The 13,629-nt window shown below is 36.9% G+C and overlaps 1 long non-coding RNA gene across 1 annotated transcript in view; it reads left to right on the top strand.

Annotated features, from left to right (window-relative positions):
• Window positions 1-13,629, top strand: part of LOC102995530 (uncharacterized) — a 64,056-nt gene that overhangs the window by 29,323 nt on the left and 21,104 nt on the right. Inside the window, exon 2 of the long non-coding RNA XR_449141.3 lies at window positions 2,856-2,970. This is a non-coding gene — a long non-coding RNA (uncharacterized lncRNA). The remainder of the gene's footprint in view (window positions 1-2,855; window positions 2,971-13,629) is intronic.

The raw sequence follows: 13,629 nt of genomic DNA, 5'->3' as shown, positions 1-13,629 counted from the left end.
AACCCGTGTCCCCTGCATCGGCAGGCGGACTCTCAACCACTGCGCCACCAGGGAAGCCCTTCTTTCCATTTTTAACCAATATATTTTAACAAAACTCCTCATGTTTTACATGACCTCAAAGGCCATCTAATTTATTTTCCTAATTGTGCAGGAGAACTGCTGAATAATCCATATTATAATTAGGGTGATTACTACTTTACTGTCCAAATCTGGACACTGAGAGTAAAAGAGGTTGCTATTCATAATCCCCCAGGGCAACAGGTATAAACTGGGAAACTAGGATTTATGAGCACCTTGATTATAAAAAGTAGAGACTAAGATTGCCAGGTGGTTGAGTCATTAAAATTAGTTTTAATTGACTTTTTAGTGTTCTGCCATTATGACTGAGGGAAAAAGTTAAATAGGCCATTCTAAAAATAGCTAACATTTTTTGATCACTTATTATGTACTTAGCATTATTCTGAGCATTTTATTTATACAAATATGTTGAATCCTCACAGTAACTCCATGAGGTTGCTACTCTCTTCCCTATTTTATAGAAGAGGAAACTAAGATCTGGAGAGGTTAAATTACTTGTCCAAAGTCAAAAAACTAGTAACCAAGAGAGGTGGGATTCAAACCCAAGTATTTTAGCTCCGGAGTCCATGTCTCAATCGTCACCTTATTCTGCCTCTCATACATCCAGCATCCATGGTTGTGGAGGCAGGTCTTGAACAAGCATTTTGTAAATATAATCTAAAATTGCGGGCTTCCCTGGTGGCGCAGTGGTTGAGAGTCCGCCTGCCGATGCAGGGAACGCGGGTTCGTGCCCCGGTCCGGGAGGATCCCGCGTGCCGCGGAGCGGCTGGGCACGTGGGCCATGGCTGCTGGGCCTGCGCGTCCGGAGCCTGTGCTCCGCAGCGGGAGAGGCCACGACAGTGAGAGGCCCGCATACCGCAAAAAATAAAATAAAATTGCAAGATGTTATTTAGCTTTTTTAAGATAATAAATTTTTTTTTCTTTTAGATTTTCTCACTGTACTTGACCATTTTGCAAAAATATAATTTTTCCATCTTACTATTAAAATAAAAAAGAGCCCTCCAGTTTTAAATTAGAAGGGAGATCAGAGCTTATCTAATTCAATCCCCTTCTTTATAGGGTGAGCAATCAAGGATCAGCCTCTTTCATGTCTTGTGTAAGTTACTTGGGAACACAAACAGAACTAGAACCCAGGTTTCCTGTCCCTCAAACTGCAGCCCTTTTAATAGTTTTGTATTCACTTAAAATAAGAAAAATTAAATAACATATATCGAATACAGAATGTTCCCTATAAAACTAGCACTGAAAGATAAAAGCAGAAATATAATTCAGGAAGATGTATTTTTTTCTTTAACAAAATAACACATTCCTGTTATGCACACAAAGTACCAGCCAAAATCAGCAAACTGCATAAATAATTCTAAATTCTAATCTTGATTCTGTCACTGTCTTTGTGCAGTATTTGGTAGGTCAGTTCACCTCAATGACAGTTACCCCATGGTTAAAATAGGAAAAATAATGTCTTTACTTTCTGAGGCAGGGAAAAGGCTGCCTTTTTTTTTTTTTTTTTTAATGCATTAACAGTTGGAAGGGACTTGCAAATTCCATGTTATGAGCATGCTACCACGTTTTGATAAGAAGTAAATTATCTAAAGTACTAACAATAATGGTTAAACAAGGCAGAAAATGTTTAAACATTGTAGTCTCTGTTTATGCCTTTGATTTCAATTCTGTTCTTCTGGATAGACAAATTTAAATACATTTTCTGTATATATATTTTTCTGTCTTGACCAAATTCTTGTTAGAAATAAATTGTGTTGTAAAACTACAATAACTTTCCTGAATTTAGTAGGCGAAGCTAAATCATTCAAGCAATTTCTCCCTGAATCTCCTTAGCTCAGTGGACTATTGTCATTGGTCACATTAACTGGGTAATTACTACATTTCCATTACTCTCTGTTCTTACAGCTGAACCAAAAGTAAGAGAGCATGTACACTGAGGGTAAACTGTGAAAAAATAGCACTGTATTTAACTTTTTCAGTGTACATATGTTTATATTTTTTAGAGGTTAGGGGCAGACTTTCATTTAAGGTTAGAGAAGTAAAAATGAAGAACCAAAATAATCTATTTGGGACTAACAGATTTTTTAAATTAAATGCTTAAATTATACTATTAGAATAGGTATAACCCCAATCTGTATTTCAGCTTCAGCAGATGCAAAACTTAATTATAGATATCATTAAAAATATTTGATGCTTTTTTTTCATAGGAACTAACACTTAAATCTGTTTGACAAGGTCTGTTTGCTCTACCTCGTTTGCATTATTTATCGTACAGAATAAACAAAATGCATATTTTTCTTGTTATTTATTGAAGACATATCCATTTTAATCTTGAAGGCATAGGTTCAAGTCTGTTTGCTCTACCTCGTTTGCATTATCTATTGTACAGAATAAACAAAATACATATTTTTCTTATTTATTAAAGACATATCCATTTTAATCTTGAAGGCATAGGTTCAAGTCAAAGAAGTATTTATTGAATAGAAATAAATATTCCTGGCAGTTAGTAAGTTGACACTTCTTTTATGGTTCTGATTATATTTTTATTTCAACCATTAGAGGGCACATTAGTTCAAGAAAAATTAAACAAAAAGCACAGCAACCAGAAAATAGGCTTAGAAGTGGTAGGCAGAGAAAATTTATGTATTTAACTATGCTTATTTTCACTCATTTTATTGTCATTTGCAACATAATTTATTAGTTTTTTAAATCTGAAAAGAATTTAAATGCATATAGTTTCACGTAAGAAATAACTCTTCACTTTTTATTGCTAGCTACTACTCCTAGAAGAATGATGTTGGCCTAAGTTGAATTTGACGAGGTTGACTATTATGTGACCAAGAAGGACATAATAAATCATGACATTTGAAGAACATCCTGAGTTCAAAGGTATGTACGATTAGGTTATTATGAAATAAGTAAATGCTAGTCCCTGGTCTCCTAGTTATTAAAAAAAGGCACCTAAGTGTAAATGAATGCAGCTTCACCGGCAAGTATTTATAACCTTTACAATTTGGTACAAATTACCGAGAGAACAATGGATGGCCCCAGAGTGAACACAGGGCTTTATTTCACTAGAAAGCCTTGACTGGGGTCATAAACTGCAAGAGGGCAGGCCCCTCAAGTGGCTTATGAATGACTGCGGCCTCTCAGAATGAGTTCATTTGTTTTCAGTCTACAGCAAACTGTTATTATTTCTAATGTTCAGTCTTTTGCTCTAAGGCTGCAGGTTTTTAATCTATAGAGGCTGAAATGGATACTAGCTAGTATTTAACAATAATGCTTATGTTAAGTGAAATGAATGCTTTACATGATTAATTCATTAATTTAGTTAGTAAAATTAATTGAGCACCTACTAACTTTCAAGTCCTGGCCTGGATTCTAGGGAATAAAGACAGCTTAATACATTGTCCCAGACTTGAAAATATAATTTTTTTTATTGCCCTGTGATTTATGAGAAGTAAATCAACAAATAACTGTAGCATATGATAACTTTATATATTAGTGGGAAAATAGGAAAGATTTATCAAACCTATTATAAAAATATTTTACATTGTATTTTTAAGGGAACAGAGGGGTTAGGCACAATCATTAGTATATACTATCTTCAGTTTAAGACTGCGGAACTTCTCTGGTAATATTTTTTTCTGAGAGTCAGTTATACAATAAATTGTAGTAATTAGTAGCATAAAACAAGGTAATAATGTAATTAAAACCAAAATATTTACTTGCTATAGAAGATACTTCTATGCATCTTAATTCTGCTCCTTGCAAGCTAATAATATTCTATAGGAATTTCTGTGTGGCTTTTACATCTGGTGGTTGTGGAATTAGCATGTACAAAGAGAACTCAGAATTATGCTTTAATTATGATTTGAATGATGATTTGAGTCTGAACATGAGCTGTCAATAGAATTGTGAGCTGGGGGACAAAGAGATAAGGACTGTTAGTGGGATAAAAAGTATATTTGCAGTCACTTACTTTAAAGTGCCTTTTGTTTTAAAAGAAGTAATTAATGTTAGGAATTAATTGGCTTAGATTCTTGATTTTAAAGTTATCTCTTGGTTGCTAAGATGAAGCCTTTTCAAAATTACTAGGCGATATGCAATGACAGAAACATTTCGGTTGAAAGGTAGAAAACATAATTGAAAAAGTAGCTTTTGAGTGCCTGCTTATCACCCTAATTGATAGCAGATGAACCTGAGGAACTAAATGTTGTCGTTCAATAAAAAGTATTTAGCTGGATTTCACATTATGTTGCATAGTTTCCTCTAAAAGCTAAACATTATTGCTAATGTTTTGATACAATGCTAGGCTTTAAGTGGAGACTGGTATGCATTAATTATCATAAAGCAATCATGAAGTCAAAATTATATGAAAAAAATAGATCCAGGTATAGCATCTAAAAATCTTTTAAGGGGTTTGGGTAACCAAATTAGGGCATTCGTAAAATTCATAAAAACCATCCATAAAGAATGATGTTTTAGATGTATGTTTACTTTTATAGAAAACACAGTACAAAACAGGCTATATAGTATGAGACCCACTACTGTAAAAAAAAAAAAAAAAAAACAAGATATATAAGAATGGAAAAATCAGAAAGGATATACGCCAAATGTTAACAGTGGTCATCTCAGGCAGTGGGGTTATGTAAGATTTTCATTTTTGTTAGGCATATAATTAGAATATGTTAGTATTCCAGTCTGCTTAATGTTTAGCAGGAAAATCTTCATATGACTTTAGAATACAACTGTGTACTCTTGCAGATATTTAGTTGGTCCTAGCATATATTTACAATTCCTGTTTATTCATTTATCCTGTTCTTGTATTTACATATTTTATTATAACAAGTATTAAAACTTTAACTAACATTCAGAAAGAATGAAAGGCAAGGAGATAGATCCACATTTTACCACATTTTGAGTCTGCACATGAGGAGGATGATAGACCTATAGGTAGTGGTTGGTCAAACCAATCACTCAGGACAGAAAGTGTGACTTTCCTTTAAAGAAAGATGATGGGTCAGCTAACATGCTGGCTGCCTATTTCTATAAGGCTGTATCCTTTTGAGTGAGGAGAAAACATGGTCCAATTGTTCTGCTCAAGGAGAATTTATTTTCTGATTTCTATTTAAAAGAAGAGTAGCTTTTGGCAGGTGTATTTTCAGGGGCACTGTTCACATTAGTGTGAACAGTCGGATCACTCATACAAAACTCAAATGAGACGGGTGGATTTGCGTGGAGGTTAAGCAGGAATTTCCAGCAATAAGAAGAGCAGAATTAGCCTCTAAATTATTTACTTGAGAAGAAACACAGGCCCCCCCCCCACCCACCCCCACCAGATATACATATGTATCATAGTGCTCTGGGGCATCTGTAATCTAGGTGAAACAAAATCAAGCTATAACAGAATTGCTTTGCTAGTTGGGATTAATAGCTAATCACGAGGCGAGCATTTAATAAGTTGTTGGAAGTAAATGTTATAAAATCACAGTTTAAGGGAAGAAGTTATGTTTCTGGAGACACAGTAGTAAGCTCCTTTCTTCCCTTTCTGATTAAACGAGATACTCTAGTGGGGTTTTATTTTTTCTGCTTCATAGCCAGTCTTCATTCTGACATGTGGAAAACAGCTTTTAACTACTAGTGAATAATCAATTTTCTGTCACAATTTTATTAACAGTAAGTAATTAATCAGTCTCACAATTTTATTTAGAATGTTGGTTCAAATATTTGGCTGTAATTTTTTTCAGCCCAAATGAAAATTTGTAAACCATGTTTCAAATTGGTCCTGTGACTGATGAACTGATTTTCTTGAGAGAGAAAGCTTAGAAAATTTTCTAATTAGTGCTAAGACCTGATTTTCTGTGGCTCACAGCTTCATGTATTCCACTTCTTCAAATTATGCTGTAGGAAATGTCTTTAGAGATTGGTGTTTTCTATTGATCTCTACAATTGTTCTCAGTAATTTAGAAATTATCTGTGCAGTGAGTTTTCAAGAATGCACTGGAGCTTGAGTCAGCACACACTCCTCTCCACTGAGCCCGGGGGCAAAGATTCTTGTAGCCCCTTGTTGGCTCCAAGAGTTAAGAGTGGGATGCCCGGACTCCAGCTGTCAGTTCATTTCCTCTGTGTAACTTTCCTGTTCTTTCAGCCTGCAGTTCACGCCTTAAAAGCCTCTTCCCTTGTAAGCTGAGAAGGGATTTGTGCAGCGTGAGCTTACCTGAGAAACTAAAGATATCATTAATTAGAAAGGTGCTTCTGGGCAACAGGAAATTTTTCACTGGAAAGGTTTCAAATCTAAGACAGTAATTAATTTCTCTGTGGAAAAGGATCACATTTTTCTCTTCTGATGTCCTTCTTTACTGCAATTGAATGGTTTTACCGCAGGACAGAGGGAATAGGACTCCTCTCTCATTAACCCTCACAGTTTGGCTCCCTCTTTTCTGTCTCTTTCCTCTTCCATTTCAGCAGCAGTGGTGCCTTCTAGGGATTTGGGGGGACATTTTATTTTCTTTTCCTGAGGAAGAGTTAAGGAATGTAACACAGTAAGTATTTTTCTTAATGTGCATATACTGTCAGAAGGAGTTTTTACAAATGAAATATTCCTGTTTACTAAAAAAAATGACAAACTAGGAAAAATAGTTACAGTAAATATGATAAAGTGTTATTAAAAGGAAAATGACAAGTTGCAAATTTAGCTGCAATAAATATCAAGTTTTACCATCATAGGTGTACTATGATGATCAAAATATGGGGAAAGGACATGGGCTTATATTTCAAAGAAGAAACAGACGGATCTAAAATCCATTGTTATTAATAATCAAAGAAATTAACATTGAAACAAGATACGTTACAAAAGTTTATATATTTAGGTATGTATGTGTCATCATCATCATTATCACTATCATCTAGTATCAGTACAGACTCATGGATTCCTATTTTGTTCAATAGATTATAATTCTTACTGTAATTATTTCCATCTCAAATTGACCCAGATTGGGTCAGTGGGAGGCCCTTCAAGCTGGCTCTTGTGTTTTTTTTAACATGCTTCCATCATTTTTTTGAGTGCTTTCTTACTTTCTGGCATAAAAAAGATGTTTAAGGCTGATCTTAAATTCTTCCTGCCCCAGACCTGGAATCAGTATTTCTTCAAGGAGCTCGTGCAGAACTTGTGTGTATTTGCGTATTAGAAACCATGAGCTCTTGCTGACACCTCTGCTTTTAATCCAAATTCACGAAGCTCTTTACTTGCCTTTCTTCATTCCGTATTTACCTGTCTCTTCTGCACTGAGAACTCTGGCTTCTGGCAACATCAACGCATTTGCTCATTTGCTTATCCCTTCAATGCACATAAAATAGTTTAAGAATTCATACACCTTTGCCACCACAAAAACAAACCTACTAAGATGAGGTCCAGATTTGTTTGCTGTTCTTTTACTCCATGGCTGGTGTTCAAAAGTAACTGGTTAGTTCTTTAATTCTCCCACAGTATGCTTATATTGTTTAAAATACTTTTTGGACCACTTGTTTCTGTTTGCATTTAATTTTGTGGTTTTCCCCATCTGTGTTGATTAGCTTTTATTTTTTTGGCTATACAGAACATTAACATGTTTCCAAAAGTATCCAAAAAGGTATAATCATGTATACTCAATCCCTCCTCTATTCCTTTCATTTTATTGCCCCAACCTCTTTGTAGGTAACTAATTTCATTGTTTTCTATTTTATCTTTTCTATAGTTTTTCCAAAAACAAGCATATTCTTATACATTTCCTACTTTCCCTTCTTTCTTAGACAAAGGCAGTATACTGTGTGCACATTTTTGCACTGATATGAAAATCACTACATATCAGTTCATAGATATTCTCCTTATTCCTTTTCACTGCTGCGTGATATTTCAATGCATTTTTGTACCATAGTTAATTCATTCAATCTCTTAAGTTTGGGCTCTTGGATTTTTCAGTTGCAAATAATGTGGCAATGAATAACCTCATATTGTTGATGCGTAACTTCTTGGTAAAAATAGTAGGAATGGGATCAGTGGATTGAAAGGGAAATGTGTTTGCACTTTTGTTAGATACTGTTAAATTCCTCTCCATAAGGGTTGTATCATTTTGCATTACTCTGGTGTTGTATGAGAGTGCTTTTCTTCCATAACTTCATGAGCAGAGTATATTGTCAAGCTTTTGAATTTTTGCCAGTTTGATGGTAAAATGGTAGCTCAGTGTAATTTTAATTTTCATTTATTTAATGAGTAAAGTTGAACATCTTTTCATATGTTTAGAGTCATTTTACAATCTTTATTTTTTTGATGAATTGACTGTTCATGTCTCTTGCCTACTTTTCTGTAGAATTTTTGTTCATTATTTTCCTCATTTTTTTTTTATATCAGAGATATCAGCCCTTTACTTGTAATATATGTTACCGATTTTCTTCCCAATTTGTCATTTGTCTTTTGATTTTGTTTGTGATATTTCAAGTCAAGCAAATGTTTTTTTAAATTTTCATGTAGTAAAAATATCAATTTTTCTTTATTGCATCTGTGTTTTGAGTTATTATTAGTTAAGTTTTCCCCTATAGCAAGATTATAGGGGAATTCGTGTGTTTTCTTCTAGTGCTTGTGTTGTTTCATTTTGTTTTAATGTATGTTTCGGGAATGGATTTAATTTTATCTTTTCATCACCCCAGTAATTTGAGATACCACCTTTATCATATACTAAATTTCCATATGTAGTTGGGCTTGTTGCTGCACTTTTTATTCTACTTAATTGGTCTGTCTGTTCACACATTAGTAGTACACTCTTCTACAGTATGTTTTAATATCTCATAGGGTTAATACCCTCCCACAGCTTTTCTTTTTCAGTGTTTTCCAAGTATTCTTGCATGTTTATTTTTCCATATGAACTTTAGGAGTCCCTTGTTTAGCTCTAGAAGAGAATTTGTACATATTTTTATTGGGATTGCATTAAATTCATAAATTAACTTTAGGGGAGAACTGACATCTTGATGATGTTGAAATGTCCTAATGGGAGCAAGGAATGTCTTTCCACTTAGGAGTGCTTTGTAGTTTTATTCATATAGGTTTTGAACATTTCTTGCTAAGTTTGTTCTCAAGTATTTTATCTTTTTTGTTGCTGTTGTAAATGGGGTTTTCTTTTCCATCATATCTTCTGTTTATTATTGTGTATAAGGAGGTTGCTGATTTTTGCATGTTAATTCTGTGTATTCCTACCTTGATTAATTCTTTAATTTTGTGAGATAGTTTTGTCATTGATTCCCTAGAGCTGTGTAGGTATATTAAAAAGTCCTCTGTGAGTTCCAGTTCAAGATGGCAACACAGGAGTCTCCTGAACTCACCTTTTTGCTGGCACACCAAGTCTACAGCTATATATGGAGCGATTTCCTCTGAAAGAAATCCAGAAACTGGTTGAGTGACTTCTACATATTGGGTAAACAAGAAGATATTTACATTAGGATGGATATGAAACGCTAAGACAAACTTATGCCACAAACCCTATACCTGGCACAGGGACAAACAATCAGGAGGGAACTTACAACTCCCAGCTTCTCCCTGAGGAGTGAAGGGTTTGGACCCAACATCTAGCATCCCAATGTTGAAGACTTCCACTTGAGGGACAGGCCCCCCAGACATCTAGCTCTGAAACCCAACAGGGCTTCCATGAGACCCACAAGACCATAGCAAAGAAAGAAACAGTTATTAATGGGAACACAAGGACTCGGTATGGCTATTCCCCCAGGGCTCAGTACAGAGGAGCAGACAGAATCACCTATCTTCCAGTCTGCCCCTGAAAGAGGCCTATTTACACAGTTTAAAAGCTGCTGCCTGAGGGTCAGGCTCTAATTTAGCACACTGGATTATTATTGTAAATGACAAATAAATAAATAATAATTATTATAAATGATTATGATCCTCCCCTGAGACCTGGGAGGCTGGTGGGCACTGTCTCCACATTCTCCCTCTGCCCTGCTCCAGGTCACTGGTGTCTCCCTGGAAGGAGCTTGTGCACACCTCTGGTGACGTAGCTTTTATGGCTGCAGATCAGATGATGAAACACTTGATAGTGCATCTGTGGTAGCCAGTAGGGCTTGTGGTCATGGACCCCATAGGACTATAGCAAACAAAGAAAAAGTTCTTAACTGGCTATCCCCCCAAGGCTCAGTGCAGAGACAACAGACAAAAATGCCCAGCCCCCAGTCTTTCTTTAAAAGCTGCTGCCTAAATGTCTGGCTTCCCATCGGGTGCTGACTGATATCCTCCCCTTTGGGACACTGACAGGTCTTGGCCCAACTTCAACTTCTGGGAGTTCTAAGAACAAAGGAGGCAACTTGGACAATCACAAAGGTTCGAGAGACAAACAAGAGCTAGGGCCGGGTTATAAGTTTCATCTCCTACATAAGACCACCGCATCAAGATGGAGAGGTGGCTATTTTATGTAATGAACAGAAACCAACACAGAGTCAGGGAAAAGGAAGAAACAGACGAATATGTTCCAAACAAAAGAATAAGATAAAACTCCAGAGATAGGCCTTAATGAAAAGAAGATAAGTAATTTCCCTGATACAGAATTCAAAATGATGGTCTTAAAAATGCTCACTGAGAGCAGAAGAATGCATAAACAAAGTGAGAATTTTAACAGAGGTAGAAAATGTAAGAAAATACCAAACAAATTACAGAGCTGAATACAATAATTGAACTGAAAAATTTATTAAGGGGTTGAAACTATATTACAAAGCTATAGTAATCAAATCATTATGGCTTTGGAATAAAAACAGACACATAGATCAGCGGAACAGAATAGAGCTCAGACATAAACCCATGAATATATGGTAAACTAATATTTGACAATGGTGCCAAGAACACACAATAGAGAAAGGATAGTCTTTTCAATTAATAGTGCTTGGAAGACTGGACAGCCACATGGAAAAGAATGAAACTGGATCCCTATCTTACACCATATACAAAAATCAATGAAAAATGGATTAAAGACTTGAACATAAACCTGAAGCCACAAAATCCTAGAAGAAAACATAGGGGGGATGGACCTTCAAGATGGTGGAGGAGTAAGACATCCAGATCACCTTCCTCCCCACAAATACATCAAAAATACATCTACATGTGGAACAACTCCCACAGAACACCTACTGAATGCTGGCAGAAGACCTCAGACTTCCCAAAAGGCAAGAAACCCCCCACGTACCAGGGTAGGGTAAAAGAAAAAAGAAAAAACAGAGACAAAAGAATAGGGATGGGACCTGCACCTTGGGGAGGGACCTGTGAAGGAGGAAAAGTTTCCACACACTAGGAAGGCCCTTCACTGGCGGAGATGGTGGGGGTAGGGGGGAAGCTTCAGAGCCACGGAGGAGAGCGCAACAACAGGGCTGTGGAGGGCAAAGCGGAGAGATCCCTGCATAGAGGATTGGTGCCGACCAGCACTCACCAGCCCGAGAGGCTTGTCTGCTCACCTGCCAGGGTGGTCGGGGGCTGGGAGCTGAGGCTCGGGCTTCGGAGGTCAGATCCCAAGGAGAGGACTGGGGTTGGCTACATGAACACAGCCTGAAGGGGGCTAGTGCGCCATGGCTAGCCGGGAGGGAGTCCGGGGAAAAGTCTGGAACTGCCAAAGAGGCAAGAGACCATTGTTTCGGGGTGTGCCAGGAGAGGGGATTTAGAGCACCGCCTAAACGAGCTCCAGAGACAGGCGCGAGCCGTGGCTGCTAGCGTGGGCATGAGATGCTAAGGCTGCTGCTGCAGCCAACAAGAAGGCTATGTGCAAGCACAGGTCACTATCCACACCTCCCCTCCCGGGAGCCTGTGCATCCCGCCACTGCCAGGGTCCCATGATCCAGGGACAACTTCCCCTGGAGAACACACGGAATGCCTCAGGTTGGTGCAACGTCACACCGGCCTCTGCCCCTGCAGGCTCGCCCCACATTCCGTACCCCTCCCTCCCCCGGCCTGAGTGAGGCAGAGCCCTGTAATTAGCTGCTCCTTTAACCCCTTCCTCTGGGCAAAGAACAGATGCCAGAGGGCGACCTACATGAGAGGCAGGGCCAAATCCAAAGCTGAACCCCAGGAGCCGAGCAAACAAAGAAGAGAAAGGGAAATTTCTCCGTGCAGGTTCAGGAGCAGCGGATTAAATCTCCACAGTCAACTTGAGGTACCCTGTACCTGTGGAATACCTGAATAGACAAGGAATCATCCCAAAATTGAGGCGGTGGACTTTGGGAGCAACTGTAGACTTGGGGTTTGCTGTATGCGACTGACCAGTTTCTGATTTTTATGTTTATCTTAGTTTAGTTTTTTTTATTTAAACATATTTATTAGAGTATAATTGCTTTACAATGGTGTGTTAGGTGACAAAGAAGACATCATAAAGTTGCATAAAGTAGAAACATTGCAAACAACACACACTGACCAGAATGCAATAAAATTAGAAATGAAAAATGCAATTAAAAATAAAGGCCTTCCAACCTAGAAACAATTTTTAAATTTTATTAAACAACTCATTGAAAAACTGAAAGAAAATATAAACAGAAATTATCAAACTTCTGAATCATGGAAAAATGAAAAAACTACATGTGACAGAGTCTGTTGGATATATTAAAGGCAGTGATCAAAAGAAAATTCATACCCTTGAATACCTATATGAATTAAAATAAAAGAATAAAAATAAATGAATCTACAATTTAAAAAGGTACAAAAAGAGTGATGAGTAAACCAGAAGTAAGCACTACAAGGAAGATAAAGATAAAAGTAGAAATTAAAGATGCAGTGAATTGGGAAAAAAAAAGATCAAAATTTAAAAATCAAAGTTCTGGTTCTTTGGTAGAAATTGACAAATTAGACAAACCACTAGTTAAGTTAATACAGGAAAATCAAGGGTTTTTTTTTTTTGCTGTTGAGTTGTATGAGTTCTTTATATGTTAGATATTAATCTATTATCAGGTATGTGATTTGCAAATATTTATTCCCATTCCAGAGACTGCCTTTTTATTTTGTTGATGGTTTCCTATGCTGTGAAGAAAATTTTTAATTTGATATAATCCCACTTATTTATTTTTGCTTTTGTTGCTTTTGGTGCTAAATCGAAAATAATCATGGCCAAAAAATGATGTATGCAAGCTTACCCCCTATATTATCTTTTTTTTTTTTTAACAACCTTATTGGAGTATAATTGCTTTACATTGTTGTGTTAGATTCTGCTGTATAATAAAGTGAATCAGCTGTATTTATACGTATATCCCCATATCCCCTCCTTCTTGCGTCTCCGTCCCACGCTCCCTATCCCACCCCTCTAGGTGGTCACAAAGCACTGAGCTGATCTCCCTGTGCTATGCAGCTGCTTCCCGCTAGCTATCTGTTTTACATTTGGTAGTGTATATATGTCAATGCCACTCTCTCACTTCGTCCCAACTTACCCTTCCCCCTCCCCGTGTCCTTAAGTCCATTCTCTATGTCTGCATCTTTATTCCTGTCCTGCCCCTAGGTTCTTCAGAACCATTTTTTTTTAGATTCCATATATATGTGTTAGC

The sequence above is a fragment of the Physeter macrocephalus genome, chromosome 10 (assembly GCF_002837175.3).
Source record: "Physeter macrocephalus isolate SW-GA chromosome 10, ASM283717v5, whole genome shotgun sequence".
Classification (NCBI taxonomy): Eukaryota; Metazoa; Chordata; class Mammalia; order Artiodactyla; family Physeteridae; genus Physeter; species Physeter macrocephalus.
Note: the sequence above shows the minus strand (reverse complement) of the source record. Positions and strands in the feature narration are given on the sequence as shown.